The following is a 6,014-nucleotide window of genomic DNA, read 5'->3' on the forward strand; positions in this document are numbered from 1 at the left end:
TTATTCACCTGGTATGAGAAAACAAAGATATGAATGACAGGAACACTATAAAAACATAATTTGCTCTTATGACAGCCTTTATTAATCTTGAGTCATAAATTAGCATTCAGTGTTTAAGTCTGGTGCTCTGCAGGACAGCATACTGTGTGTGGCAAGAGCGAAAAAAGACGAAAAAGAGAAATAAAGGCTACACATACACTACATACAGGGAAACACTTAAGATGCTGAAAGTGATTTTTCCTCCCCCAGCAACTTCTCAGCATTTTCAGAAGCAGTATCTATACTTACACGCTTGTTTATGTTAGCAGTAACAGTTCCCTAAATTTACACTGGCTCGTGCTGTAACAGTTCCCTCAATTTACACTGGCTCGTGCTTCCTAGGCTTACAATATTCAACAGGGTTCCAGCTGCAGATCTTGTCACATCTCAGCTGTCTATGTCACAGTCCGAAACGCAGATTGCAGGGACCATCTCTGCTCTTAAACTTTTCTTCACTGGCAGCTTTGGGTGTTTTCTTGTTGTTTCTTTTTGTGTGTTTGTTTCATTTCTCTCTGCAGTGAGAAAGAAAGAAGCCTGCTGACTGCACATATTGCTTTAGTCCTTGTGTACAGTAGTAGTTTACTACTTGGCAGATCTGCACATTTACTGGCACTTGTGCTAGAAAGAACAGCTCAACATTTGGACGCTTTATGATTTCATAGCGCGTCTGCAGAGCTCATGCATAATACATTTGTTCAGAGATTCATCCAAATAAAAGGAACTGAGCAAACAGCAATCTCTGTTGATGACATGGACATCGTCTGAGTTGGAAAATGTAGTACTCTCTGAAAAGTGAAATAATTTTACCACTGTGTTGAGTATCTGTTGAGAATTCTACTGCTTCAAGTGTTCAGAAAGTCCAAAAAAAACGCTCAAAATCTTTGTAAATCTCATGCCCACAGAGCTGAGAAATACTGTATTTACTCTTCCATATCCCCAGACGTGCATCTAGAAAATGAAAGGGAATAGAAATCCTAAGGAGCACTGGACACCCCATCACCACATCTCTCGTGCACTCCCACCAAGCCTTGCATTCTGTGTACACGCACAAGTGTACAGAAGAGTAACAGACATAAAAACAGGGAGAAATCAAACCCAACTGATGGTTTAGGTGCTTGCAGATGGTTTTTATCAGCCATCCACATTCTTTCACACTCAAGTTACTTAAAGCAGAAATACACCAGCAGTTTAGGCACCAGAAAGACATAAAGCTGTTAGGCTAAAAGAACACTGGAACTAAACCAAATGGACACGAATTAGCCAAATATTCAGCTCAGATTCAAACAAAGGTCCTAAATATTATGACAGTGAAGCCTGGAAGATGCTTCTAATCAAAGTAATGGGGCCAAAAATCACAACCAATTTCATAACGAAGATCACAGGAGTTATGAAGGAACTGTATGACTTTGCGATGTAACGAAAATAAATTATTCAGTGGCCTAAGAAATCACTTAGTTCTACATTCTTGTTATCTGAAGAACGATGCACCCAAAATCACAAGCCACTTTTGAGTATGTTATCACTGGATATATTAAAACAGAGCAAGTTTCAGAAGTGTAAGAGAGTCCTACTTTCTTACTGCACGCTAAATACAGTAATATATTTTAAAAGGCCATAAATCTATTATACATTGGCAGTTAAGCCCAGCTTATACCAAAACCCTGCCACGAGTCCTAATTGTGACTTTGAAGGCACTTCAGAAAGCTTTCAGCTCTAAATCCAGTTGACGCTCCTTAACTTCATCAAGCTGACAAAATCTTAGAAGCAGCTTTGTACTACTGTGAACAGTACATCAGATTGTGGCTCTACTTGTTAACTTTGCATTCCTATGTTTGATAGTTTGTAAGGTAAAAATTAACTCTGCCCAGATTCTGAGTTTAGTGCAGTATCCCCCGGAATACTGGGTAGATCTCTTCTAGACCTCATTTTCCATCAAACTTCCTAAACCATGTTAGACGCAGTGATGTAATCAATAGCTTCAGGGAATGCTCTATATTGTCACCGAGAACAGACACAGCAAGTTACTTCTGCGAATTACCTCTTTCATTAAGTTTTTAAGAAGAGAAATATCTTCAGATGATTCATTCCCTACGATCCGCATTGTTCTGTAAAACACTTGAAATATGTGTTCGTTGATCCATCCTTTACTTTTTCATTCTTTTAGACACAAAGGAAAACGAGCATTCAAAACTCCGAGAAGGAGTTTGATTTTATTCCTGTACTTGAATGAAGTCCCAAAAGGGCAGATCTGCAGCTAAATGAGCACAGGGAGAATATTTAATTCTGCTGCCATCATAGGACTGATTTCCATACAAGAGAACAAAAATATCCTCAGTCAATTTTTGTCCAAACGAGAAACTGCAGGCTTCATATCTGTTTGTGTAGTATCTCATCTCTTACCGCATACTGCTTGTTTATCAAAAAGAACAAAAGCTTTCTTTATTCAATCTTTTCTTTAAATGCAGTCTTCTGATGTTTGTTTCAGATAAACAACAGATTCTAATTTTGGTTTACTTCTTGTATCTTCATTTTGAAACAGATATCTTAAGAATATTTAAACTCTACTGCCTAATTTAGGAGATTTTGTAGAAGAAATATCCTTTCACACTTCAGTGACTGTATATAACTAAACAATCTGCATTTGATTGAAAACAAGTTTGATTCTTTTTAACAAAAATTTGCTTAAATAGTAAGAGAAGTTTGCGATTCCTCAAAAATCACTTCACAAACCGAGGACTTGTCTGTAGCACGTTCTGATTTCCAACAAGCAAACTTCTTTAAAAAAACAACAACAACAACAACAACAACAACCTGATATGTTGTAATTTCTTCTTTGGTTTAGAAGAAAGAAGAGCTATACAGCAAACCATATGACAAAGCCTGCTTCTGATTTCTTGCTGGATGCACATTTGCACAAAGAACCATGGAGCGTATGTAGTAAACTCACACATGCAGGAGGGTGAGCACGAGGAAAAGTGAAATAAAAGGCACAAAGCAAAATCATGCTAAGTTTATGGAAAAGACAACTTAGGTTCAAGCTTTACCAAATTATTTTTGATAGCAAGGTGTGCCTTTAGAAGTATTTTGATAGAAGCAGTGTTCCTCAGGCCAAGACAAGCTAACACAATATGGAACCATTAAGAGCAATACGTAGATTAAATACAACATACGAGGGTATTGGTACTGAGATCAAGAAAAGCAAAAAAGCAGAACGTGTAAAAATGTACACTGCAGATCTGATACAAAAGGTAAAAGCTGTACCAGCATGTGACAACAACCTAGAAATCCAAAAACATCTCTTCATATCCTGAAATGGTAAGAATATTTTATTCTGCACTGTGCGCTGCCTGCACTTGCTGGCGAATGTTTTACAACACAATAATTTATTTTCCACTTTTATCCAGTTGAATTTTCATAAATCCAAATCTACTGCACTGTTAATCACCTGATGCGGGTGTTTATACAGTCACCTCAACTGCAACTCAGAGGACAATGAATGACGTTGTATTAGAACCTAGCATTTTCTCAGCACTAAAGGTTAAGGGACGTGCATAGAGGCAGACAAAAAGAATGACGCAGGGCAGGAAGTGGGCCTCTGCTCTCTGGCTCCCTGCCACCTCTTCCTCCTACCAGGTTATCTTTCCTTCTTTCAAGATAAATCTGCTTTATAACGCTTTACAGCATTCACTTTTCAAAACATCTACTTTGGGATCTGACATTTCCAAACAGAAATATCAGCCTTAAACAGATGGGAGGAGAAAGAGGGAGACAATCCCACGAGAGTGGCAATCTGATTGTTTTTCATTTGTTGACTGTCGATGAACTTTGGGATAGACCATTTAATTCACATTACACAAAGATAACAGTTGTGCTCAAGGTAATCATTGCGAAGAATCAGCCAGGGATCTTGTTTAGATTGAAAGTAGGTCTCATCTAGCTTTGCAGCATGCACAAACGCAGCACCAACTGCCTTTCTCTGGTATGCTAGTAATTGAAGTACAAATAATTAATTCATACTAAGTTCTAAACATGAAATAGTCATGGACAGCACTCTTTCCTTTGCTGCATCAATTGCACCACTCACCGTGGTGTCATCAGCAGACTTGCTGAGGGTGCATTCAAACACAATGCTTAGGTCACTGATGAAGATGCTAAAGAGCACCAGTCTCAAGACTGTTCATACTTTTAAAGTTCCTTCTAATGGATCAAAAATCCAAAACCTGAATTTCTTGTGGACATCATGATTGTTTCAGTTTCAAGATCTAGTCTAAACTTCACCAGAAGACCTCCTTAATTTTTTTTTTCTTATTCAGGCTGAAAGGCTTTGAATTTTTAATACAGCTGGCTAATATTGTTCCAGTACAGCAACACTGCTAGAAAATGCTGAATTTGATACTTCCTGCAGAAAAACCTAATTCTGAAAAAAGCTTAGCTAAAAACCTGTCTGCTTTTCTAGCAGCTCCTGTGCTTCCTTCCCTGGGTTTGAACACCACAAAAGACCACTGAGGTTTTCCAGCAGAAGTTTTCCAACAGTCTGTCCAGACAGCTGCTGCAGAATCGAGGCACCAACATTTTGTGTGCTTCCCAACCAACGCCATCCTTGGCCATGAAGGCAATGGGGTTCCTAAACTCCAGGTATAACACAGCACCATCAGGACCTGCTGGGAGCTTTGGTTTCACGTACCAGCTGGCAGCCTGGTGGCAAGCCAGAACCCTCAGGGCTACCAGCACTTCCAAGTGGCAGCTTGCCAAACATCTGCTCCTCTGTCACACAGGGCAAGCTACAAAGTCATCCAGGTTATCTCAGAGTCTGATATGCACCTTGGCAAGAAACCGAGATCCCAATCTGTATGCGGTTTTCCCATACCTAGTGTTAGACCTGAGCAAGGCTTTGTTGTTGTTACAGTCCTCAGCCTCCCTGATGAAGGCAAACAGGAAAATCAAGACAACTGCATTTTGTTGCAAAGGGCATTGCACAGTAAGTAGCTGTTCTCTCTGCTGGCGAGCTCTGTAAGTATATAATATGAATATGAAAGATGCTATAAAATCTTTTGTTGCTGTTTTCATTCCCCTATTGGGACTTGACGTCCTACTCTACAATGCTGTGGGTTGAATCATAGCAGCAGTATTCCCAAATGGGACCAATGTGCCAATTAAAATTTGGCTGTAAACACAAAATCCAAACTATTTTTACTTCCGCTACAGTTAAAACCAAAAGGCTTCACTTGATATGTTGTATCCAGAAATCCTGAGCCCTGTTATCTGAAATATCCAGTAACCAGTACATTTGTAGGGTAAAATCTAAGAATGAATGAATAAACAGCTCTTCATAAAACAGTACACTATGTTAAGTATTATATAAAATAGACAGGCAGGAAAAAAGCTACGTAAACAACCTGTTGCAGTGTGAAGAGTCAGTAACCAGGAAAAATAAAGTTTTCTTAAGAAAGCCTTGAAATGAAGCAAAAGTACACTGTACTGAAGTTGGTGAGGTGTCCAGGAATGATGCATTTAAATAAGCAATTTGGCTTAGAATTTGCACTCAATTGTGAATATTTATGAAATTGAATTAAGCAGCTCCACAGCCCAAACTGTTGAATATCTCTGCTGTATTAAAACTCTCGCCCCCACTTTCCATTCCTTTTCTTCTAAATGCATAAAATGGAAGAGAACATCCCTGCATGCCGGTAGGGGGAAAAAAAAAAGGGGGAAAAAAATAAAGTGGTAAAGCATTGTGCAAAGTCACACTGAAACATGCTCTGAATTGCTAGACTTCTGCACGCTTTATGCCGTATGATCAATGAGACACAGGTACACAGTAGCCTATGCACTGCTTATTCCACCTTCATTAAGACATCTTTTTTTGGTTTGGCTCTTGAAGGTTTCCAATCCCACTGGAGAGAAGAACCTCTGAAGAAGAAAAATAAAATTCTAACTAATTCCAAAAGAACTCATGCTCTTCCTGAAGTGGGAAG

Source organism: Meleagris gallopavo, chromosome Z (assembly GCF_000146605.3).
Source record: "Meleagris gallopavo isolate NT-WF06-2002-E0010 breed Aviagen turkey brand Nicholas breeding stock chromosome Z, Turkey_5.1, whole genome shotgun sequence".
Lineage (NCBI taxonomy): Eukaryota > Metazoa > Chordata > Aves > Galliformes > Phasianidae > Meleagris > Meleagris gallopavo.